This window comes from Podarcis muralis, chromosome 6, assembly GCF_964188315.1.
Source record: "Podarcis muralis chromosome 6, rPodMur119.hap1.1, whole genome shotgun sequence".
NCBI classification, from domain to species: domain Eukaryota; kingdom Metazoa; phylum Chordata; class Lepidosauria; order Squamata; family Lacertidae; genus Podarcis; species Podarcis muralis.
The window spans coordinates 13,859,579-13,885,551 of NC_135660.1; the positions used below are offsets into that span (position 1 = coordinate 13,859,579).

Genomic DNA, 25,973 nt, shown 5'->3' on the forward strand with positions numbered 1-25,973 from the left:
AAGTTTCCCGTTTCTCCCATCTTAAGTTCAGTTCTCCACATTTCTGCAAAAACTGGTGAATCTTTTTTTAAAAAAAATAAATATTGAAAATTCACCAGAGTTCATTTCTCCTAATAAACACAATTTTGTATGCAGTGCTGACTGGTGTACATAGTTTTGCAAGCAATTTTCCTTAATATATTGCATAGTTGTGTGCTATTCTCATTAATACATTCATTTTCATGCACAATTTCCACTCACTAATATTTGGCAAACGTTATTTGGCTGGAAAACCACACCACAAAATTTGGAGAAGTACAAATTTCAAAGGATCTCTTGTGTTTCGGTTTGCATATTGTTCTGGAATGTGCAAAATTAGGAGGCTAAGAAAGGCTTAGATAGCTATGCGGACTTCTGGTTTATGTTCATGGGTTCCTTTCCAGCAACCTATCCATGCATCCAAACCTGTTTACATGTGTGCAAGCCTATATCTCCTTAGAAATATCACAGCATTTCTCTCTACCCACTAACTTCTTTTCCCTCTTTCTAGGCAAATCTGCTAGAGAATTGGGTGAAATTGCACGTTTCTCCTCCTCTTATGAAAAAGGAATCACTGTGCTTCTTTGCCACATGTGTACAAGTACAGCATGTTGACTTGATTTAAGGCTGCATCAACTTTGCCAACACTCTTTCCGTATCTAATCCTTTCATTTTATTATTGTACTTTCCTTTAGCATGAATTGTTGTGTGGCTGTATGAATTGTTACAGCGTTAAATAATGGAGCACGATACTGTTTACCAGCAGAAATTAAATTGCATTTCTGGAGCTTTTATTTGCTCTTTTTTAAAGGATCTTCACCCGTAGTATTTCACTAATGAATCCATTATTATCTATTGCCGTAGTTTCAATGACTCACCACACAATACAGATCCTCCCCTTTTTATCCAGTGTTTTTTTATGCGTCCAACAAAACACAATCAATAGGAGCAGCTAACAAATTGCTCAAATGAAGTTGGACAATTTCACATCATTAACAGTAACTATTCACTGCCTATGAATAAAGGAAATAATGCCGCTTTAAAATAATAATCAACAAGCATCATCTCTTAAGTACTGCTCGTTCCTATGTATCTCCCCCACCCCACCCCACCCCACCCCCGCCATAACACTCAGGTCTAACAATGCCACGGCTTTGCCTGCTGGTGAGTCAGTGGTTATGAAATATGCAAATTGGTCCAAACAAAATTAGAACCATCATCCTGTAGCGCTATCTTCCTTCCCCTGTCTACTTTGTGGCCTCATTCCAGTCTTCAAAATCAGCCCCTCTGAGATATCCGGTCTACTTCCAGTCAAATAATCCAAAGGCAACACATCTCCCATCCCTTCAAGTTTGTTTGAGACACTGGATACAGCATTATCACAGCACATCCTTAGAGAGCGTCAACCAGGCCTCCTTCTCCTCTCTCCATTTAATTCTGCCCGTAACTAGAACTCTTTGTTTGAGTTAGGCATCCCAAACAGGTCCGAAGTGTATTCCTCCATTCAAGCGCACTTAATGCAATCACCCCCATAATTCATCCTTTCTTTTTCTGGTCAGTTTCTGCATATGATTTACATTCCAGAATTATTATTATTTTTAAGAACATAAGAAGAATCCTGCTGGATCAGACCAAAGGTCTATCCGGTCTAGTATTCTGCTCCCACAGTAGCCCGCCAAATCATATAGGAAGCCCCACGAGCAGGACATGAGTGTGAAATAGCGTTCACCCATTGGATCTGTTCCATTTTCTACCAGGCTTGGTAGTTTGTTGAGTATGGCACAAAATAGGAACTAGGCACTAGTATTGCAGAAGTTCCATGCCTTTCAGCGAAGGTTATCTATACAACAGTACTGGCTGGTGGATCAGGATCCAGAGCCCCAGTTTAAGTATGAACTCTGTTCTCTAAATATCTGAGAAACCACGTGCACACCCTCCAACACGTTGAGGCAAAAATCCAGGATGCCATCTTCCCCAACACCATCTTCCTGTTTTTTATTGCGACAGCACAGCAGCCATTTCGGTTGCTGCGATTTCGCACCATGATTCTTCCCCCCCCCCCAAAAAAACCCCACTTTTCTTGGATACTTGTGTGGTATGCATGTGTGTGAAAGGGACAAAACAACCACAACTTCACTTTCAGTGTACACCCAGGAACCTCACCTAAGTGCTGGAGATCTTGCACCTCTGCAGGCACATACATCCACATGTGGTGGGAACGCCCCCAAATTCAATGCTTTTTGACATCAGTCTTAGAAGAAATCTATGAAATATCAAACAGGGATTAGAAGCCAGTCTAGAACTGGCCCTATTAAATGCTTTCCAAGACAACAATGCACACTCACACTACAAAGAACTCATAAGTCACATACTCTTGGCAGCTAGGAGTGTCATAGCTAGACACTAGAAAGATCTGTCAGGAGTGAAAATGGACCACTGGTACAAAACAGTATGGGAAACAACCCTACTAGAAAAAACTAACCAGCAATTTGAAATTAGCATGGGGACAAATAAAGGAGGATGCCTTCACCCCGGTGTGGCTCCCCTTTATTACATACATTGCCCAACAAGACAACAACATAACCCCACCCCCGAGAGTATACAAATCAATATGGCTGATTTGACCCAACAACACACACACTCCTCATACACACACAAACACAACTCTCTGCAATCAACTGAATGCAAACAAACATGCCCTGGGAACTCCAATCTCTCTCACCACCAATGAAAACTGATGAATGAATAGATGAAGAACCTATCCATGTGACACTAACACAAAACCCCCACACATACACTATGCAAAAGAAGGAAAAATATTGCCCCACCTTCTTTCTTGCACTTCTCCCTCCCCACATCTTTCTCACCCCCCATCTCACAATGCCTAGGATAGCAATGTCTCACACAATGAACTTTATTACGGTCTCAGACCAGGATTAAAAAAGCATATAGATAAAATAGCAGTTAGTATTTTCTTAACAGATAATTGTTAGAGCAAATGAGGACAAGGAAACAGGCATAGGATAAAACATCTGGATAAAATACAAGATTAAACACGGATAATGGATGGATAAAAAACTGATAATTAAAACAGATAAAAACTAAAAACAAAGACACACAGTTAAAACAACTGTAAGAGCATAAGAACTAAAAGACTCGCAGTTAAAACAACTATAAGAGGCCTTAACAATACAATTTTTAGAAGACATCTGAAGGCAGCCCTGCATCAGGGAGATTTTAATATTTGATATTTTATTATGTTTTAATGTGTGCAAGTAGATAAATAGGTACCGCGCTGGTGGGAAGGTAAACGGCATTTCCGTGTGCTGCTCTGGTTCGCCAGAAGCAGCTTAGTCATGCTGGCCACGTGACCCGGAAGCTGTACGCCGGCTCCCTCGGCCAATAAAGCGAGATGAGCGCCGCAACCCCAGAGTCATCCGCAACTAGACATAATGGTCAGGGGTCCCTTTACCTTTACCTTTAATATGTGTTGGAAGCCACGCAGAGTGGCTGAGGTATAAATCATCATCATCATTATTAATAATAATAATTATAAAATTAGAATTCCAGAACATAGAGAAAGTCTATGCACACAGTGGTCTAACCACATCGAAAACTTGCATGTGATTCTCCTCCATGCTATGTTATATAATGATTTTATCCCAGCTATAGCTCAGTATCATAGGAATGGGGGAAAGTCCACCAGATCATTTTAACTGGGGCTGCAAAGTTTAGCCAATTAATCAGTTGATTTGCATTTAAATAAGGCTGCTCCTTGTACTGCATGTCATATTAATCATAACAACATTTTTGTATATAAAAAAATAGTAAGTTACATACCAAATAGAATGTTACCGTTCATTGCAATAGCAAACAAATAGGTGTTATGACCTGCAAACAATGGCCATATCCCTTCTATGTTCTTTTAACACAGCACAGGCTTTATTTGCTTATCTCTAGCAATGAGACTGTTTTGTGTGGAATTCATGGCCTTCAAGGGAGCCTGTTGATGTTATCTGTGCAAGCAAATAATAGTGAAAAATAAGGGAGCCTTGGAGCTATAAGGTCAGCTCATTCGCCATGTTGACTGGCACACATTAAATAGGATCATTTGAGCCAGGCTTCTGAACAGTCCCCATCTAAGAACTATAGCAGAAGAGACGAGGCAAGGAAGTTTTCCTGGTTTCCTGGATAACTTAGGTGATGGGTGGGCAAGCAGTCTGGGAGTAAAAACAGGCATCGGACAGTAACTGCTGCTGACTTCCTTGAAATTCTGAGCACCCACCAGCACGAAAATGAAGCACAGGCACTAATTATTTTCATGTTTGGGCTGTAGAGAATCTGTCAATTTTGGATTCTCCCAGTTTCTTATATTTCCATTCCTCTCTACATTTCTACATTAATTTTGTGATTTATTTATTTTTTTAAAAAACCGATGAACGTTCAGCAGCATTTTAGTGTGAATTCTCCCCCTAACACACAGTTTTGCACACATGCAGTTTTGCCTAATGTACACATTTTGACAAAGCAATTCTCCCCCCCCCCAAAAAAAATATACAGCATTTTTGTATGTTATTTCCAGTAACTCACCCACCACCACTGGGCAAGCGCTCGTGCACTGGGTGGGGGCAGGACGCATGAAGGGTGAAGATCACACTCCCTATCCCCAGCCACTGTCAGGCATGTGGCATCACACGCTGCCTGGGTCCCTCAATGTGCGGGACAAGTCGGTGCCCCTGGCATGCAGAATGCCCTTCCTACATCACTCAGTCATCACACAGAGAGAGAGCAAAATGTGGAGCTAGACAATGTTGACTGGGTGAACTCAGGGTGGTGAGAGGTGGTATATCCTGAAGGGAGTTCTTGAGGAAGGAGAAGGGGAAATCATGGGTGGGAGAGTGAAGCAAAAATATGCTCATCTGGCACTGTGAATGCGAAAGGTCCTTGACATCTCCTGATAGGATTGGAAATGACAGAGTTCTGCCCGAAACCCTGGGGAGCTGCTGCCCAGTGTTAGAAACTCAAGGTATATAAGCTAGGCACCAAATGGCTCTTTAAATGAAAGTTGCAGTCGCCAAAACGGAATGTCTAGTTGCCATTTTGTGGCAAGACGGCTCTAAAGTCTTAGTTTGCAAATGATGGACTGACTGTGATTAATTCTCACTTAAACATCTGGCTAGTTCAGATGACAACCTTGTCCCTGAGCTAGGTTAAGAGCTTTGAGAACTTAAAGAAGAAAAGCCACTCAATCCAGGGACAGCCCACATGTATGTTGGCCTGTACTGACCTCATTTTCTTAATGTTGACATGGACCATTCATAACATAGGAATATTCTTCACAACTGTGAGCAGGGCAGTCGGGGTGGGAAGTGAACACTAAGCTACAACAATCAACTACAATGTTGTTCCACTGCTCCTGCTCAGGCGACACAGAAAACGCATTTTGGTTCCAGAAATTCATTCCTATTGTGCAGATAAAATACAACGGATAAAAGTCTACAGGGTGAGGCATCAGTGTGTGAAAACAGTCCACATCCAATGATCCCCAGATGGTGGAGACACCAGGCACCATCGGGGCACCGGGCATCTTCACTTGGTCACAAAGTGGTTGAAACCCAGGTGCAAAATACGCCTAAAGGTAAAGGGACCCCTGACCATTAGGTCCAATCGTGGCCAACTCTGGGGTTGCAGTGCTCATCTTTGCTTTATTGGCTGAGGGAGCTGGCGTACAGCTTCTGGGTCATGTGGCCAGCATGACTAAGCCGCTTCTGGCAAATCAGAGCAGCATACGGAAACGCCGTTTACCTTCCCGCTGGAGCGATACCTATTTATCTACTTGCACTTTGACGTGCTTTCAAACAGCTAGGTTGGCAGGAGCTGGGACCGAGCAACGGGAGCTCACCCCATCGCGGGAATCGAACCGCCAACCTTCTGATCAGCAAGTCCTAGGCTCTGTGGTTTAACCCACAGCGCCACCCTTGCAAAAATATGCCTAGCACCTGCTAATTTCGAACACTGCTGCCAGTCTCTGTAGTCAGTGCTGAGCTAGATGGACCAGTGGCCTGACTTGGTGTGAGACATCTCCCTAAGTTCCCTTTGGAATCAGGAAGTCATGGTTGCGATTTTCTCCTGCTCTCTTTAATATCCAAGGAAAGAATGTAAGTTTGGGAAGGGGCTTCTCCTGCCACTGCTCTGTTCCTCCGATCAAATGCAGAGCCCTCAATCCACAGTTAAATGAAGACAAACATGGCAAGACCTGGGTCACCGATCTCCGTTGTCACACCTCTTTTGGCCCTCAGTTGTATAAGGATATGCCTCGCGTTGACTCAGCCCATTGGTCCATTCAGCCCAGCACTGTCCAATCTGACTGGCAATGACTCTCCAAAGTCTCATCCAGAGGTCTTTCCTGTATCTGCAGACCTGTGCGTCCAAACACTTAGCCACTGCACAGAGGCATAAACACAGCTCCAAAATAATGGTAGTTTTTGGGTTGTTGTTTTTTTGCTTGACGTGAGAATAGAAAAAGGGAAAAGAAACCTTTATGAGAACTCTCATAAGTGTTCCTCTCAGAGATTGAAAGGTGGTAAGTTGCCAGCCCTTGGGCCCGAATAAAACTGAAGCTCAACATCAAAAAAAAAACGAAGATCATGGCCACTGGTCCCATCACCTCCTGGCAAATAGAAGGGGAAGAAATGGAGGCAGTGAGAGATTTTACTTTCTTGGGCTCCATGATCTATGGTGCTATGAACTAGGGTTGTTGTTCTCAGACCTTTCTCCGGAAACCAGGTCCAACGCTGCATTCTGTTGACCAAGCTAGCTACAATAATCAAGAAGCCAGATGTTCAAAAGGCTTGAAATGTGGTTTTCAATCTGTTCATGAATAAATGTTTTCTAGTGTGAATTACCTATGCTTATTTACAGGGAACAGGCAGCTGTATAAATGCAAAATATTTTTTTTTAAAAAAAAATAATGAACAGAATGGCACTGCCTATCCCCCCCCCAAAAAAAATAAACAGCCAGCTGTTTAATCTCAACTTTGCAATGGATCTCCAGTGGATCTTAGGCATCCTATCTGATGCTAAGGGCAACCATAAAGAGGCATGACATTGAGCTGGTGTCTGCATTGTTAAAGATAGCATTCTCAAACCTTAAGGAAGCCAGCCTTTTACTAAAATACTTTTTTAAAAAAAGACTGCTAAAATAGTATATCCTTAATAAGAGTCAAAGAAGAACCAAAAGGTGAAGCAAGCAGATTGCCAGTTAGATTCCAAGCTGCTTAAATAAATATATTATTTTAACTTAATTGCTGTGCAGCCACATGCACCCTTAAAATGATTTGAGAGAATGCCCTTTCTGCAGATTCCAAGGTAACGTCTAGCTTTAATTAAAAGTCAATTAATATTAAGTAATCTGACTAATTTTAATTAAACCTGCCGAAAATTGATTTTCCTTCAGCTAAGCAAATATGAAGTTCTGGTACAATCTCCGCTGGAAAAAGAAATAAACTACCCCTAAACACTCACATTTCAGGAGCAAACGAATGTTTAAAAAGAGAAGATTTTGAATCAGCCAACATGAAAATGAAAATGCCAGTGGTCTCGCATAACCTTAAGAGAAATATATTCACAGACGTTTATTTCCCCCTCATCTCCTGTAAGACTGAGATTAAGGTTGCAAAGGCTGGATTCAGTGCTATTTACGAGCACGCAAACCAAATTCCGCTCCTGTTGTCACGCAGCCCATCCCGTGGCTGTTTTCTCAGAAGTTAGTGCCATGGGCTTTAAAGGGATTCAATCCAAAGTGTCAAAGGATAGCCTCACAGCCTATCCCTGTTTACTCGGCATTAAATTCCAAGAGGAAGGGATTACAGCACCTCTATGCCCCTATGTACATTTCCCTCCTTGGTCTGTATAGATTTTCAAAGGTTTCCAAGCTTTGCAATTCTCAACCTCATCTGTCCACAACATTAAAATAAAAAATCAAAAGCCATGCACACCAGTAAATAAACTGCAATTCCATATTGAGTCCTTTCGAACTCATCACATCCAGGTCAACCTCATTGGTTTGGAAGCAGATGGGGACGGAGGCAGAAAAGGATCACTTCAGGTGCTAGCAATGTAATTCCTATTCCACTACCCTGCCCCATATTATCTCGATTATAGCATTCCTCAAAGGCCCCTTTGTAAACTGCCCATATACTCCTTGGCTCTGTGGAGTGGTCAGTTCCCTCTCCAGCGCAGCCTAATCCTGAGCCACATGACTTGTCCATCAAGCTCAAAACTGCCTACACTGCATGACAGGATTCCAGGCAGGGACACTGCCCAGTTCCCTCCTGCCTTGAAGACGCTGGGGATTGAACCCAGGGCATTCCTCCTGCACAGCAAATGCTCTACCCTTCCCTAATTTCACCTCCTCACCCTTCAAGTGCCATTCCGACGTGCTTCCACCGCAATCTCCAGGCAGTTCTCCCTTCCTTTCTTCACCTATGCCCATTCCTCACCTACCTCCCCAGTGGCACCCTAATTGCACCTGGTCCCTTCCTAGTAAGACCTGGTTGCCTTCCCTCCCATTTCCTCTCCCACCATCCCACTGAACCCCCTTCCCAGTCCTTTGGCCCTGGCTACCTACTGGAGCATCCGTCTAGGAGCACCCATCCTCCCTCTCCTCCCTTATGGAACATTGCATGAGATTCCGAGCATCACGGAGACACCGCTGGCTCTCCTGGTGTCTACAAGACAACGCCAGCGGGGGCAGGAGGAGACTTTGACTGACAGGCTTTGCTTAGACGTCCCATCGCAGGGACACCAAGAGACAGAAGGATGGGGGAGGAGCCTATGCAGATGAAGGGGCGGAGCTATGCAAAGAGGCGGCGCTGGTTCTTCAGGGGCTGGGGCAATCCGCGGCAGCTTTGGCCGCCCCACCATCGCCACCACCGTGGTGTCCCCGAGTGCCCCCGTCGAGTTTCCCTTGCACGGAACTGCAGCGCTGCCATTCACTCCTATGGGACAAAGGAGGGAGGCGTTTCTGGGGGCCGCGCAAGCCGCTCGGGAAGCCCAGGCCTTTATTGCCAAGGGGGAGGGAGAGAGAAAGAGAGAAGTGTGTGTGTGTTTGTGTGTTGCAATCTTTATTTCCTATACACACACCGCCCCCCATCCTTGCACTACAGAAGTCCTATATCTCTTTCTCTTGCTAACGGCGGTCATTTTCCTCCTCGCCATCAACAGCGAACAGCCAGGCTGCAGCCCCGTCTCACCGGCTGCAAAGTTTCGCTGCATCTGCAACCGAGGGAAGGTAACAATGACAAAAAAAGAAAAAAGAGGCCCGGAGCAGGCAGAAGGAGCTGCCCGCCAGACCCAGCTCGGCATCGCATCCCCTGCCTCCGGGAAGCGTGCGCCTCGTCTCGGAAGAACCCAGCCCGCCAAGAGAAAGAGAGATTTTCTCTGAACAGCAACAGAGCGGAGGAAGATCCAGGGAGAGAGAACCCCTCAATGCCGCTGCTGGCCGTCACATACACACACGCGCGCGCGCACACACACACACTCGTGTCAGTTACACGCACGCCAGAGATCACACGCACACAGGGAGACATCTTCACCACCACCCTCCCCGAGCCACGCAGACCAGCGCGCCCGGGCAACAGCAACAAAACCAAACAAAAAAACCTAAAGCCTGGATTGTCTCACAATGCAAAGTTGCGGGAGATCCGAGTGCACTTCTGCCTCCGCTTGCCGCCGCCGCCGCCACCCTCCTCTCTCTCCTCTCCCCTCCGCGCACCGGCGATGTTTTGCAAGTCACAAGCGCTGGCCATTCTGCGCACCCCCACCCCACCCCCAATACATACACAAAATACACCCCAGTCTCACCACCACCACCCATTGCCGTCCAGCTCGGAGAAACCAGATCTTCCACCCACCCACCCACTCCACAAAAGCCACCCATCCCACCGTCCTTGATCTTAAAACTATGAAATCCCCCCCTCCGAGGAAACAAGAACTAACCGATCCCCCCCCCCCCCGCGCCAACATTCCTGACAGTGTCCAGATAATTGCAAGGAGCGATTATCTATCTATCGGGGAAAGGGGGTGGTTTAAGCATTCTGTCGTTTAAAAAATGAAAAGGAAATCAAACTATTTACCAATTCCAATAAGCCTTGTTTTGTTTTGTTTGTTGGCTTAAAAAAGAAAAAAAAGAAAAATCAAACCGCAAGTCCGCTGCTAAAACCGTAATTCACTGTTTGGATCCCGGGCGTTATCCTCTTTTAATCAGCTGTAACCCCGAGGTCCTTAAATCATCCGCTGGACACTTCCAAATTGTATCGATTTATATAATTTCCCCCCCTCTTGCTCTCCTCTGCCCAAGACTGCGAGAAAGAAGGAGGGAGGAGGATAAGGAGAAGGAGAAGGAGAAGGAGAAATCCCATCCGGAATTCATCGGCGTGAAGCATCTGTACCAAGCCGCCGCCACCTCCATTTAAATCCGACCATCAGGCAAGAACTAGAAATGATCAAACGTTACTTCTTTTCGGCTGCAATCAGATAATCCTACTAATCCAATAGATTTATCTCGATTTGAAATTGCCCTCCAGATGAATCTCCTTTGCTTGATGTCCAGTTGTGTGTGATTTCACAGCACACGGAGACTGAAGAGGAGGCTGTGTTTGTATGTGTGTAGTGTGGGGTGTGTGTGTTTTTTTAAAGGGTTTTTTTTCCAGGAGGGGGGAGATTCTGGATGCGCTGCTCGCTAAAAGAAAGGGGGGGGGGGAATGCCGAGAACCTTGGTTTTTCCCCTATTATAGGTTTCAACTCCAAATTGCTGCTAGATGAAAAATGGTACAAAGGTACCCCTAGTGGCCAAGAGCCGAACAACAAGCCATCCCACTCCCCCCCCCCTTCCTCTTCTCTCTCCGCCCCCCCCCCCCTTCCTCGCTTGCTTTCTTCTTTTCTTCTTTTTTTTCTCGCGGCAGTCATCTGCTAGAGGAGTCTCTGTAAAACGGCCATTCTGCCTTGTTAATTAACCATGCCTCCGAATAGAAGGATAAACTTTATTAGCACCGGGGAAGGACGAGAAATGCACTCTTGCCTCTGTGTGAATCTACAGCTAAGAATATTGCAATGCTGTGCCGAAGAGGCGAATTCAAAGGCTGCAAACCTGCGAGGAAGAAGCAGTTTTGTACGTTCTGCACAAGGCTGAAGGTTCACCGTAGCCTTGTCCGTGGCATGCTGTTGCCACCTTCGCCACCCCTGTGTGTGAAGTTTTTGTTTGTGGGGTTGCTGGTTTTTTTTGCAAAGCAGAGTGTCCAGAGATGTAACACCCCCAAAGGCAGAGAAAGGAAAACTCTACCACTTCAAGTCTGTTGAATCTATCAGGCAGGATGGAACAATCCACATGCGGCAACTAACATGTGTTAGTACGATCGCAAAACGTTGCAAGGCATTATGGGTGGCAGGTGAAACTTGGGTCGCCCAACAGTTTATGGGAAGCTCGGTGCTGCTCAAGCAAGCAAGTTTAACTCAATGTCCACATGACGACGTCCTCCTCAAAATGCTGTCCCGTATTCTATATTGTCACATGCCACCCAGCTTGAATAAACTATTGGGGGCGGAAGGCAAGGCCTGCCCCGCATGACTGATCACACGACATGGTGCATGCACACCCTTTGAATGACAATGCCCATCAACTTTGGAGGGGCCCAGCCCCCTCAAATATTTTATTGGGGGGGCCAAAGGGACCTTGGCCCCTAGGATTTGGCTCCTAATCTCAGAGTGGTGTGAGATTCCAGGTGCTTCCCCAAGGTTTGCTTTCCTCTGAATGAGGGACAGCAGAGACTGTGGTGTCTTTATGATATATGGTTTATTTACACATATATACAACCTGAGCATACGACAGAGGGGCTCACAGCATCAATACCCCAAGGAGGTCATGCTGTCCCCATAGCCGCAGCCTTGGATCCTAGCAGAAATCAGACACGGCTCTGTCTCTCAACTGCCCAGCCTGCTTCTTGCTCCCAGTCTCTACCTCATACACACAACTTAAGCCTATCTAACTAACAGACTTAAGAGAGCTACATCAATTGCCTGGGGTATCTCTGTATTTAGGGAGGAGAAAGTGGGAGGAAGCAGCCATAGCTGGGGAAGAATATTGCAAGGATGAGGGGGTATTAAAGGCGGAGCAAGGAGGTCACATTCCACATTAAACCAAGGTAAGGACTTTCCCTTAGACCAGCAGTCTTCAACATTTTTAGAGCTGGAACCCAAACATCATCTAGAGACCCATTTCTTAATCTGTCAGCGTTTATGCATATGGTGGCACTGCTATTGCAACTCATCTTAGATCTGCCCAGTTGACAACAAGTGGTTTAGATTATCATATGTATTGTTTCAGTTGTGAAGCGCACAGGTACCATTCCTCTTCTGCCAGGTGTGCAACTGTGGATGCACAGGGCCCTGGATGCCATGAAGCATGCATGGCCCTGGCACCAAAATTTGTGGGTGCCCAGCCCCTTCATGGGGAATTTTGTGGGTGCTCAGGCACCAAGGGCCCCAGGGAGCTGGTACCCATGTCTTCTGCCCATCCCTAACCATCCCCTCTATATTTGATCTTCATGAAAAAATGCTCAGTTCTTATGGGGCTGTTTCCTGGGGTCAGGTTGGCATTTTAAAGTTTTGCTGTTGTCCTTACTTCTGCAACCCTCAAGATCTCTTCCAAGTACACAGACACATTCTCTCAGGTCGCTTCCAGGTGAGCTGCTTATTCAGCACTTATCGTGATTTGCTTGCACAAAGTTTGCAGGGAGGTTATATGCAACATCTGCTATTAATATTCATTCCAATTAGTTTGCAGGGAAGTTACATGATGTTGTGTCAAGCAATCATTACCCCACACTTTCTGGTGCATCTCCCCATCACTTTCCTGATTTCAAAAAGTCAGTGGAAGGTAGTTTGTTTTGGGAAGTGGGCTTCTTGCACAAGTATGCCAAATTCATTTTAATTGCTGTTATGCAATCAAATCCCACCTCAAAAAAACAGTGACCATGGAAGAAGAAGAAGAAGAGTTTGGATTTGATATCCCGCCTTTCACTCCCCTTCAGGAGTCTCAAAACGGCTAACAATCTCCTTTCCCTTCCTCCCCCACAACAAACACTCTGTGAGGTGAGTGGGGCTGAGAGACTTCAAAGAAGTGTGACTGGCCCAAGGTCACCCAGCAGCTGCATGTGGAGGAGCAGAGACACGAACCCGGTTACCCAGATTATGTGACTACCACTCTTAACCACTACACCACACTGGCTCTCTAAGTGGAAGTGCCTTCCGTGGCCCAACCTGCCTACAATCCTGCCAGCACTCACAGAAGGACCGATAGGATCAGCCTGAAAGAACACTGGGTTATTTTCTCCAAGAAACAGACAGGGAGAAGTGTTCTCCCTATAATCACTAGGCATGTAATTATGCAAACATGAATGCTATATTTTAATATGTATGAAATAAATCCTATTATATTGCATACAAAGTATTTCATGACAGGATTTTTGGTTTGGGGATTTTTTTGCATTGAACTATATGTTCATGCCCTCTGGTTCAAAACAGCAAGTCAGAGGTTTTTGCTTTTAAGAAGAAGTTTGTTGCTTTTGTCCAACTCTACAATTCTATGATTAGATACATTAAACAATTAAAGTAATCTTGTGGCACTATGGTATGCAGGTCTACTCAGTAGTAAGTCCCACTTAATTTAGTGGGGCCAATGCCCAGATAAATGAGGATAGGAGTGTAGTTTGCTAAGGAGACTGGGGACTGCAGCTCTGTGAGGGATGAACTACAGTTCCCATGATTCTTTTGGAGGGAAAGTCATGTGCTTTAAGTGTATAGTGCACACAAAGCCTAAGAATGTGGTGAAATGAACTTCAGGGTTAACAACAAATCTGCCCCATTGGATCAGACCAAGGACCAATCAACAAACTCCTCCCAGCAATGTCCATGACGGCAACAATCCTCACTGATTTGCTCCTAGCACCTGGAATGCAGAGATATAAAGGTAAAGGGACCCATGACCATTAGGTCCAGTCGTGGACGACTTTGGGGTTGCGGCGCTCATCTCGCTTTATTGGCCGAGGGAGCTGGTGTACAGCTTCCGGGTCATGTGGCCAGCATGACTAAGCCGCTTCTGGCAAACCAGAGCAGCGCACGAAAACGCTGTTTACCTTCCCGCTGGAGCGGTACCTATTTAGCTACTTGTACTTTGACGTGCTTTCGAACTGCCAGGTTGGCAGGAGCTGGGACCGAGCAACGGGAGCTCACCCCATCGCGGGGATTCGAACCGCTGACCTTCTGATCAGCACGTCCTAGGCTCTGTGCTTTAGACCACATTGCCACCCGCGTCCCTATGCAGAGAGATATTGCATCTGAAAAGAGAGGTTCCATTTCACCGTTTTGGCTAACAGCTGTTGACAGAGCTATCCTCCATGAACTCATCCATTTTCAAAGTCGTCTACACCACGCAGTCAATAAATGTGGTTAAAAGTAGCTATTCTAGGAGTGAGTTTGTGTAAATGGGGGATGTCGGCCACAAATCATGCTCACATTACGATGCAGACTTTTTGACCAAACTGTCTCGACTTCAACATTCAGCCAAGCATTCTGAATGCATCGGCAAGTCCAGTGTGTGCAGAGCCCTAGGCAAGGTCTAAAGGTGCCAGGAAATTTGATAAAAACCCTTTTTGCTCTTAAGATTCTGTGGCAGGCCAGCACAGATTAATGTTTGCAGCAATGACAACATAATTCTGTGCAAAGTTTGTCTAGCTTCCCTGAGATATTGCAATCGCAGTGCCCTGCATGTATTTTAAATTTAATAAGTTTCAGTTAAAGATGCAGTACCAAACTGGTTTATGCAAATAACCTTGTAATGTTAATGAACCATTTGCAGAAATAAAGATACACCTCACAACAAATGTTATTGATCCGTAGAAAACACAACCTGAAAAAAATAGGCAATGCACATACTTTTGTAAACTAAGAAAATATTTAATAAAAAATATTTTTAAAAAACAAAGATACATGAACACCCACCACACACACACACAAATGTGTGTGCGTGCATGAACAACACACACACACACACACAAACTTCCAGTCCATTTGACTTCACAATGGAAACTGTGTTATTATTTATTAATCCGTAAACCGCTTAATGTCAAAACATTAAAATCCAGTGGCCCAAACCTTAAAATATGAAAATCCACCATTAAAATAGACAATAAAACAATCCTAAGCACCAATATATAAACACCCATAATTAAAATATGAAATAAAACAATCCCATTGAAACACACAGAAATTAATACAGGAGGCCCAGGTCAAGAGATGAACGAAATGTCAGTGTAAAAGGGTGCATCTCTGAAAGTCGGCAGAACACCAACACAGATGGAAACTCTCTCTGATATCAGCAGGGAGGACATTCCACAACACTGGAGCCACCAGTGGAAAACCCTGCCTTTGTGTCACCACAAGCTGGTAATAATCAGACCATGACAAGATTAACTGGGTTCCATTTGTTGATCTCAATACGGTATACCAGGCAATGGAGGGGAGGTCACAAAGGTGTTTTCAGGAGCAGACAATGGAAGTGCACAAACAGCTTGGAGACTCAGAAGTAGATTTGTCTCTCTGTAAATTGCAAATGGATTTCCTCACCTGGAAATAGCTGTCGTGTTAAGCACATGCACAATATTTTTAATAGCTGTGGGGAACCTCCCTCTGAGACAGTGTTTTGCCCATGCAGCCTGGCTCTTGTGCAGTGCCTGAGAGCCACCTCTTAATTCAATTTAAACTAGCTTTCTAGTCCTCATGGTTGCAATAGATGTCCGAATGTGCTGTGACTGTGAGTACAAGGCTACACTGCAAGGCACAAGGAAGAGTGAAGGGGTGTGGCCAGCCACAAAAAGGGGGTGCAGAGGCACAAACCATAAGATTAATCATAGCGGAGGTCTCTTGTAATCAAAGGCAATAAAATATTTCTTGCTATCTTACAACAGTTTCTAGCTTTGTTCCATAATCCAAGAAATAACACAGTGGCCAATAAACAAACAATTTTAAGTCCAGTGCATACTTAGAACAAGCTAGAAGTAAAAAGTTTATTTATCCTAGTGGGGTTCTTTGCATCTGGTTTTAAGAGTTATAGGAAGACTGTCCCACTCTGTCTCCCAGGAAGAACAACATGGCAAGGGGGACATCATCCGCTTGCTGAAGATGAAGCAGCTGTTGGGAGTGATCTTCCTGCCACCACACTTATAAGAACTTTGGAAGTGAGAACTAGTGCCTGAGTTTGCTTCTCCCCCTACCCAGCTCCTCCTTTCTCAACCCCCTTTCCCTTTTATATCATGTCCTTAAAATTGTAAGCTCTCATGCAGGGACAATCTTATTACCTGGACGAGGCCATGAGGCATCTGGTCCAACATCTTAGGAAACTCACAAGTAGCGTGGGATGAAAAGTACTCTGGCTTTGCTGCTCATCCACCATCTGCTGTCTTGCTACTGTTTACATGGCAGTTCCATTTAGCTGCCATGGTTAATAGTCTGTGGCTTTGAATTTGTCTTCAGATGTTAAAAGCCCACTAAGCTGGTGGTCCTCAACACATCTTGCAGTTCAGTCACAATTCGGAGTCATGCAAGCTGTTTCCGTTCGTTTGTCCTGAATCTAAGGCAAGTGAGCGCCACTCTGCACATAATGCACATCAAGATGGTAGAACTCTAGGCTTCAAAACTTCAAACTAAAAGCTGAGGGTTCTGTTCTTTAATGGCTCTCCCATGTAAAAAGTGGCCTGTGTGTAGCAAGTTATACATCAGGTAAAGGTAAAGGGACCCCTGACCATTAGCCGGCGTACAGCTTCCGGGTCATGTGGCCAGCATGACTAAGCCGCTTCTGACAAACCAGAGCAGCGCACAGAAATGCCGTTTACCTTCCTGCTGGAGCAGTACCTATTTATCTACTTGTACTTTGACGTGCTTTCAAACTGCTAGGAGCTGGCACCGAACAAAGGGAGCTCACCCCGTTGCAGGGATTCGAACCACCGACCTTCTGATTGGCAAGCCCTAGGCTCTGTGGTTTAACCCACAGTGCCACCCATGTCCCTTTATACATCAGAGAGAGGGCTAAATGGAACCTCTCTCCCTGGAGTTCTAGTTTCGTTAAATGCAGGGAGTTTATGGTTGGGCATATTAAAAAATGCAACCATCTCCCCACACTTGCAGCTTGATGGGGGTACACCTCAAGAACCCTGGGTTGGATCCAATGTTAGTTGTATTCAGATCAGACCCACTGAAATTAATGGATCAAAGTTAGGCATACTCATTCATGTCAATGGGTCTACTCCAAGTAGAACTAACACTGCAGACAACCCTCTACACTCAACCACTTCATTCTAAACTTGTAAAAAGGGGTTTACACAATAGCTTCTACCAGCCAAAAAAACGCAAGGAGGCGGCATAGGCTTGTATGAGCCACACCTCCCATTTGCCGCCCCCATGTGACACCTTCAATAGATGTCCAAAGGGGCGCTATGTGCATGCACCAGTTCTTTTCCACCATGAATGTTCTTTCGACATGTGGGCAGTGGGGGCAGGTCATGCAAACTCCCCCTTTTAGAATAGCTCTTGGTTTCATTGGGTAACACACAAACACCACCACCAAATTTGAGTGCTACACACAAGGGATACAAGTGTCTTCCTGCCCACTTTCTCTACATCATTCACAACATTGTCAACTTCCTGTTGCCCCTTAGGCAGCAATCCTGTACACACTTGGAATGGAATCCCATTGAACTCTGTGGGACTTGCTTCTGATTAGACGTGTCTACCGCAGGTTATTTTTGCTTTCCACAATAAAAAGCCCCAACAATTTTAATCTTTTTTTTTTGTATGGAAGGCCTTCTCCCCCACAAGTACTTAGTAATTTGGCTTGCTCCCTTTTTTGCAACTTTTCTAGTTCTTCCATTGGGGAGCGGCTGTGGCTCATTGGTAGAGCATCACAGGTTGTGGCTCATTGGTAGAGCATCACTGGTTCAATCCGACCATCTCCATGTAGGACTAGGAATGTCTGAATCTCTGAAGAGCTCCTGCTATGGCTTCCTATCTTATGTTCTGGTGACAATGGGTCTATCCTGATTTGTGTCAGGGGGGCATTTCAGGTAACCATCTTAGTATATAGTCTCTGTAAGGCTTGGAATTAACTTTAAAAAACACACACACTAAAAAACCCCCAAGGAGGGCATGTACTGAAGTTTAATTTTGGAAAGCCTTTTTGATTCTTGGAATTCGAAAGATGTGTAAATATCACATGTCTGAGTAATAAATTGCCTTGGAAGCGGAGATGATTTTTACAGGAAGAGTCAGCTATACAACATCAATAAGCTGCTTAGCACTTGGCTTGTATTAATTGTCAGGTAGGGTTTTTATGCTGTAGTTCCAAATATTCCAGAAGACCTGGGTATGTCCCATGGTTACTGACCGACACTGCACTATACAGGGAAATGAGCCTGTACAGCGTGGTGAACGTCGCAACAGCATGGAGTTTTAACCTTGGTTCAATTGGCCAAACCTTATTATTTAGAATAGCTGGATGCAACACATGCTTAGGCACCACCCCTCTATGTCTTCCTCACTTATGCAGATGTGCCACGGAAGTTCTGCACACTCGGAGCCATGCACAGATGTTCCCTTTTCTTATTTTATGCCATTCTACATTTACAAAGATCTCAGAGCAGTTTTACAAAACAGAATGTTACAATCCCATAAAATGTCCAGTTAACAAATACAATTTGGGGTAAAGGGGACCCCTGACCAATAGGTCCAGTCGTGGCCGACTCTGGATTGCGGTGCTCGTCTCGCTTTATTGGCCAAGGGAGCCGGCGTACAGCTTCTGGGTCATGTGGCCAGCATGACTAAGCCGCTTCTGGTGAACCAGAGCAGTGCACAGAAACACCGTTTACCTTCCCGCCGGAGCGGTTACCTATTTATCTACTTGCACTCTAATGTGCTTTTGAACTGCAAAGTTGGCAGGAGCAGGGACTGAGCAACGGGAGCTCACCCCATTGCGGGGATTCGAACCGCCAATAATTAAAACCCACCAATATAATTACAATTAAATACAATTAAAACCCACTAATATAATAGAGATTGGGGGGGGGGGGAGAGACTAGTGCAGAAAAAGAAGAAAGAGACCACACAAACATGTGAATTGTGAATACAGAAAACAAACCAGTCAGTTGGCTGAAATTCTTACAAAGACGCAAAAGCCAGGAAAAACAGGAATGGTTTCAACCAGCATCTGAACTAAACCATTGTAGGTTGGGAGTTCCATAGAGAGGGTGCTATAAGAAGTCCCATTATCTAGTAACGCATAGTTCAAACAGCAACATTCCACATACAAGATATTGTTCCTTTAAGTTTTCAAGACTCTATCACTGAGTTTGCAGCTGAACTATACATTTAAAGCAGAACCATACCACATTAAAAAGTAATGGTTTCTCCCAAAGAATCCTGGGAACTATACTTCATTGATGGTGCAGAGCTCCTCTCACAGCTGCCATTCTGAGAGCTCTTTAGGAGGAGGAATTGATTTTTAAACCACTCTGGGAACTGCTGCTACTTGAGGGGAACAGGGCAGCCTTTTAACAATTCCCAGAAGAACCCTTAACATACTATGGTTCCCAGGATTTTTAAAGCCATGACTGTTTAAAGTGGTATGAGACTGCTTTAAACACATGGTGCAGGTGAGTCCTCTAACACAACCAAATAACAGATTTAAGAATAGATATGCCTTTGGATACATGGGTCTGATACAGGACAGTTGCTTTGATTACCATAGTTCCAAAGTTCTATAGGAATACAGGAGGCAGGGAACAGGCTTCAATTGGTGCACAGTTGAAATGGGACAACAATTGCCTCTCATATCAGAATCTGGATTTGGGAGGGGCAGGCTTAACTCCAGTATACCCCACTTCTCTCATTCAATGATAGAGAATGGCTGGGAAAGGGGGGTGATATGTGAGATGATATTTTTGGCACATAATCAATTTCAATACTTTTCCCTGGGCTGAAATAGGAAGTGCAAAATCTAGTGGAGAATTACACACCAGTCTGTCCAGAAGGTAGGATTGGGTGGGTTTATAATGGAATTCCCAAAGAATGAATTCATCAAGCATCCCGAGACATCGGTGGTTCTGTGACCTTAGCCACTATTGTACAAATCCCCAGCCTGATATCAGACCTATGTATACACATATCAACCAACAAACTGAAAGTGTGAAGACCTCAGAGCAAAGAATCGCGAGTCCAAGTCAGTGGTCACTGAGGATGCAATTCTATACATTTAGGAGCAACTGTAAATTCTATGCCTTCTGTAGGTCTACTACTTGAAATCAGTGGCTTACTCCAAGGTAAGTAAGTTTAACAATGAACACACACATTTCCACACTTTAGTGGGCATTTTGGTAGTACCCAATCTGTTATGTTCAATAGAATAGTCTGCCTGGTACTTTATTTAGAAGGACTGAATCATATTCAAAAGTTCACGAGTTGTTGCATAACAAACCCTTCATCATCCCTTCTTAGCAACTTCACTTCCACAGACGTATTATGTAAATACACTTTGCTATATTTTCTTACCAGCCGCATTTTGCAGTCACAGGCAGAATAAGAACACAATGACCTACGAAGGGCTCAGCTGGATCAGACCAAAGGTCCATCTTAGTCCAGACTCGTGTTTCCAAAGCGGGCAACCATATGCCCATGGGAAGCCTACAAGCAGGGCATAAGCACAGCGACACTCTCTCCACCTGCGATCCCCAGTCATTGTCACAAGTAGCCATTGAAAGCCTAATCCTCCACTAATTTGTCCAATCCACTTTCAAAGCCATCCATTATGTCTGCATTATGACTCTAACTTGGAATAACTGGCATAAGTTTCCTTCCTGGATGTAATGAGAATCCTGCAAGGTTGCAAAGTAGCCCTAACCAAGTTCTCTGCAAGTTCTCCCACCAAACCATCATTTCCCAGGGTCCCTTTAGAAGGTAAGTGTCATGGTCCAGTTCATGGGCGATCGAAGTCCAGGCTGGGGACGTCAGGACTGGGGGCAAGATGGCGGGGGGGAGCAGAAACAAGAGTCCAGAAGCCAGGAGTCGGGAAGCCAAGAGTCCGAGGGTCAGAGAGCTGGGAGTCAAGAAGCCAAGGGTCCAAGGGTCAAGAAGCAAGGAGTCATGAAGGCAGGGGTCCGAGGAGCAAGGAGTCAAGGAACCAAACACAGCAAGGCAGGGAATGTGTTGCTGTGGCAAAGAGCTGAAGGGAAAATGCTGACCTTATATCCCTTCCCAGCTCTTGCCACCAGGTGCTGTGAGTTACCATTCAGCCTCACCTGTGCAGCCGCACCTTGCCTCTTCAGAACAAGCTTAGGAAGGCCCCAGTCCTGGTCACAGGGCCTGGCTCCTGCACGCACACCTGACAGTAAGCAGCCATGACCCTTAAACCCGTTTTAATATCATCACTATTGACTGGCAAAAGGCATCATATGAAAATATTTGGGCAGGGTGGTAAATGCTGCTGGAATGTATACCACATAGTTAATAATTCAGATTGCATTTTTTTTAAAATGTGAACATTGCACAGAAATAGATGATTCTATTTTATCGTTTCAATCATTCCCACTTTGTTGCTCCTCCTGCCAAGGAGAGAGCATTTCACAGTCTTCACTTGTTGGGTGAGTTTAAGCTTATGCAAACCATTTGGCCCTCACCCTCTCTGCACTGAGAAAATAGCTCACATACCCATTTTAAAACGTCTGTCTAATCTGACTTGGCAGGAGGAACCTGGTTTCACTTCCAATCTCTCTGCCTTGATTGGAATCTGTTGGTCTTCGGTGAGGAACCTATTGACCCTCTCTCATAAGCTTGCCTGCCATCGTGGGTATATTCCAGAATGAGTGAAGCTGAACAAATGGTCCAACGTTGTTATATAAAATTTGCATCCTTGTCTCTTAAGTTTGTAGGGCAGCTTAGTAGCAATTGTGCCTCAGGGGTTGCTAACATGGAACCCATGAGTGAAATGGTGCTCTTGAAGTTGTCCCCCCATACCGTGAGACACACACATACTTCAGGGAGGTTGGCATGGTGCAAATGCAATGCCAGGAGCACCAGAATGGCTCTGCCAGTGTGTGTGCACTGCACCAACCTTGCTGCCGCCTCACCCTCTCCTGGTCAACCTTAGAGACACCAGTGATGGGAAGACAGGTAAGCACTGCCAACCTTCCCCACTGACCACTACTGGTTTGTGGCTCAGTAGCAGAGTACATGTTTTATAAAATCTCCAGCATCTCTAAGCAGGGCTGGGGGAAAGTTCTATCTTTCAGCTGCTTTTTGTCAGTGTAGAAAAGCATTTCCCAAACTTGGCCTCCAGCTGGTTTTGGACTATGTTATGTACTGAGTTGAATAGGATCCAAAAGGCAGCAGTCTGATTGGTCCTAGAACAATAGGATTCAGAATGCATCAGTCTGATTGGTCCTAGAACAATAGGGTCCAGAATGCAGCAGTCTGATTGGTCCTAGAACAATGCAGCAGTATGACTGGTCCGCAGGAGCCACCCAATCCAGCTCCAGGTGGAAGTGAATCCGCAACCTGATTGGCCCACAGGAGAATCCCAGAATTAGCCAATCACGTGCGGCCCATTGTGTAAATAATGTATATAAAGCAGATATTTTGGGGAAACTTTCATTCCTCACTACTTTGAGCTGAATAAAGAGCATGAAATCCACACTCGACTCTGAGTATATTTCAGACTACCTTGCATCATCCCTAGCTAGCAAGACGAGTGGTCAGGGCTGATGGGAACTGTAGTCCAAAAACTGATGGAGATCCAAGCTATGGAAACCCTGGTGTAGATAATACAATGTTGGATGTTTCAATGTCTATCAGTACACTGCAGCTTCCTAACTTCCTAAGAGATGTGGTCATCAGAATTTTGCTACATATACTGGCATGCCAAGTATAATTCTTTCTCCCCCTGTATCCATACAAATGAAGTAGTTCACCAGTCATCTTATTAAACCGAGCAAAGTTTGTAGCGTTTGCAACTTCTTCTTTTGTGCAGAAGAAGCTGGAAGGCAGCTGTGTGGTTCTAAAGCAACATGGAAGGATGTAATTCGCTCGGCGGCCAGCCCTGTGGAACCATATTGTTCCACGTCTAATATGGCCATATTACGGCACCTATAAGGGGCACTTTTCAAGCAGTCATTTCCCTCACCCCCGACAATCAGCCTGCCGCAGAAGCCTCAACAATGAAACCAGCAGGAATGCTTTTATAATGTATATCTGTGGTTAAATTGGTTCCCACTTCCAGAAAAGGCGTGACAGATACCTTGCATCTGAATCGACAAATCCTTAGAAAAGTAGCTTTGGCTGCGGAGCAACGTCTATAAGGATACTAATTTTCACGGCTCACATTCATTCAATGGGCAAAGTCCTTGGCTTGTGCAATAAGGGATGTTACACAAAGCCCGGTCATCCTTTCAGCACAGCTGCTTTGGAAAAATGCAGTTAAAAAATGAGCCAAAATCTACCTGTACCCGACAATGGCTGTTAACACAGAAGAATGTGCATACCTCCAGGAAGATTAACACATGCAACAATTTTCCTACTTTGGCCAACAGTTTGAACTCTCCTGTTTTCCAGGCCAACCAGCTCCTCTTCCTGCCTCCCCTCCTGCTATAAAAGCAGAAACACTAAGCAGGCAGGCAGAAAAAGAGCTGAAGGACAGCAGAATGGCCAGTTCAAATTATCCACTCTATTAACATCTGAAAGGAGCATGTTGCTGAATATTCTCTAAGGAGCTGCTGGGTGCAAAGGCCTAGGACACTTAAAAGTAAGAACTCAGAATATGCTTATTGGATGAACAGGTTTATTTTAAAGTTCCTTCCATGTTTGCAGCTGCCTGCGGACTAGGATTCTACCTTTCCCCTTGCCTACTGCAATTCCTGTGGTCCCCAAGCCCGTAGTTAGCTCAGGCCATTATGGAATCCTGGCCTGAATAATAATAATAATAATAATAATAATAATACAAATATAAATATAAATAAATAAATAAACTTTGTTTATATACCGCCCTCCTCAGCCAAAGCTGGGTTGAGGGCGGCTAACAACAATAAAATAGTACAACATTCTAAAATCATTTCATTATAAAATTAATTCAAATCAAATTGATGGCAACCATTGGGCTAGAGTTCTGTGAAGATTGCCAAAGGAGGGAGTCAGGCTGTGCCCTGACCAAAGGCCTGGTGGAACAGCTCTGTCTTGCAGGCCCTGCGGAAAGATGTCAAGTCCCGCATCAAGGATCAACAAATGGATGTGCCGCAAAAATTGCAACAGTTTCTTGGGAGTGGGAACAGGGGTGGACTTCGGTTTTTCAAATTTCTGCTGTGCCCTGTGCAATGCCAAAATCTGGAAACACTCCCCTCACCTCTTGCCTGTGGTGTAGTGGTTTAGAGCGGTGGACTTGTAATCTGGTGAACCAGGTTCGCGTCTCCGCTCCTCCACATGCAGCTGCTGGGTGACCTTGGGCCAGTCACACTTCTCTGAAGTCTCTCAGCCCCACTCACCTCACAGAGTGTTTGTTGTGGGGGAGGAAGGGAAAGGAGAATGTTAGCCGCTTTGAGACTCCTTCGGGTAGTGATAAAGCGGGATATCAAATCCAAACTCCTCCTCCTCTTCTTCTTCTTCTTCTTCTTCCATTCTGCACATGCATTACTTCATAGTTGTGATGCCCTGTGGCGCCCCACTTGGTTCGGCGCCCAGTGCGGGGAATCCAGTTGTGCTACCCTAAATCCACCTCTGGTGGAAATTCACTATTAGGAGGTGAAGCAGCAACACACCTCCCTGCCTGCCTGCCTTCATTGCCACCACAAGAAACAGCAAATCTCTTGCTGTGTTGTATCTCCATTTTGTATTGGAGTACTTGGTTGGGAAAAGAGGAGTCTGCAAAATGGGAGGGGAGAGGAGAAGGGGGCTAGAATTCTGAAACGCTCCCCCCCCCCAAAGAAAAACACTTTTTATCTGTATTCCCATTTTCTGCTTTCCTAAACGAAAAGAAGTGTCAAAGTGACCTACAATTTTTTTTTGTAATACAAAAATTACAACAAGAGACAAATAAAATGAATCAAAACTATAATGCTGAAAAGCAGTCATCCACAGCCATCAATGAAAGAGGAAAGTATCCTTGTCCCAACCAACCAAAATATTAGCATCAAAAACAAATGCCAAAAATTGTGAATTCAGCCCCAGCTACAGAATATTGGTCCAGCGCCGAGGGCCTTCTGGTGGTTCCCTCACTGCGAGAAACCAAGGTACAGGGAACCAGACAGAGGGCCTTCTCGGTAGTGGCACCCGCCCTGTGGAACGCCCTCCCACCAGATGTCAAAGAGAACAACAACTACCAGACTTTTAGAAGACCTCTGCCTCCTTACCCTTCAGGCATAACTATATTTACTTGGTAGTCCAGTCAACTGAAATGGACCTTGCTTCCATTTCATGCATATCCCGACGGGTAACTATTCATTATCATATATAGTTTTTAATTTTTAAAAAAACTTTCAATATATTATTTAAACCTCTGGCAGAGACCTATATCTGAGAGCCACAGCTGTGCAATCTCTCCCACCCCCACAAAGAAACCCTCAGCTGATATACACACTTTGCTAGCTATTCAGCACCAGGTGAACACAATTTCATTCTCTCAAAGCTTTTAATGGATAGTTATTTTTACTCTTGCCATTTCTCTCCTTTTATTGCTGCATTTCCCGTTATTTTCTTGTTTCTATGATGTTCATATTTTTCCTGGCATCGTCAAATGTTAATTGTATGATGTTCATTTTATTATTATTACTATTTATTGTTATTATTATGAACCACCATGGGAACTTTTGCTG

The 25,973-nt window shown here is 44.8% G+C and overlaps 1 protein-coding gene across 8 annotated transcripts in view; it reads right to left on the reverse strand.

Moving 5' to 3' along the window:
• Positions 1-25,973, reverse strand: part of LOC114597992 (neuroligin-1) — a 625,400-nt gene that overhangs the window by 478,270 nt on the left and 121,157 nt on the right. For 3 of the 8 annotated variants that reach the window (XM_077929769.1, XM_077929765.1, XM_077929762.1), the window contains exon 1: positions 10,155-10,720. The exons of 1 other annotated variant lie outside the window; for it this stretch is intronic. The gene's annotated coding sequence lies outside the window, so the exon portion shown is untranslated. Of the gene's footprint in view, positions 1-9,702; positions 9,787-10,154; positions 10,721-25,973 lie in introns of those variants that run through there. 4 more of the 8 variants (XM_077929768.1, XM_077929767.1, XM_077929766.1 and 1 more) reach the window with 2 other exon arrangements.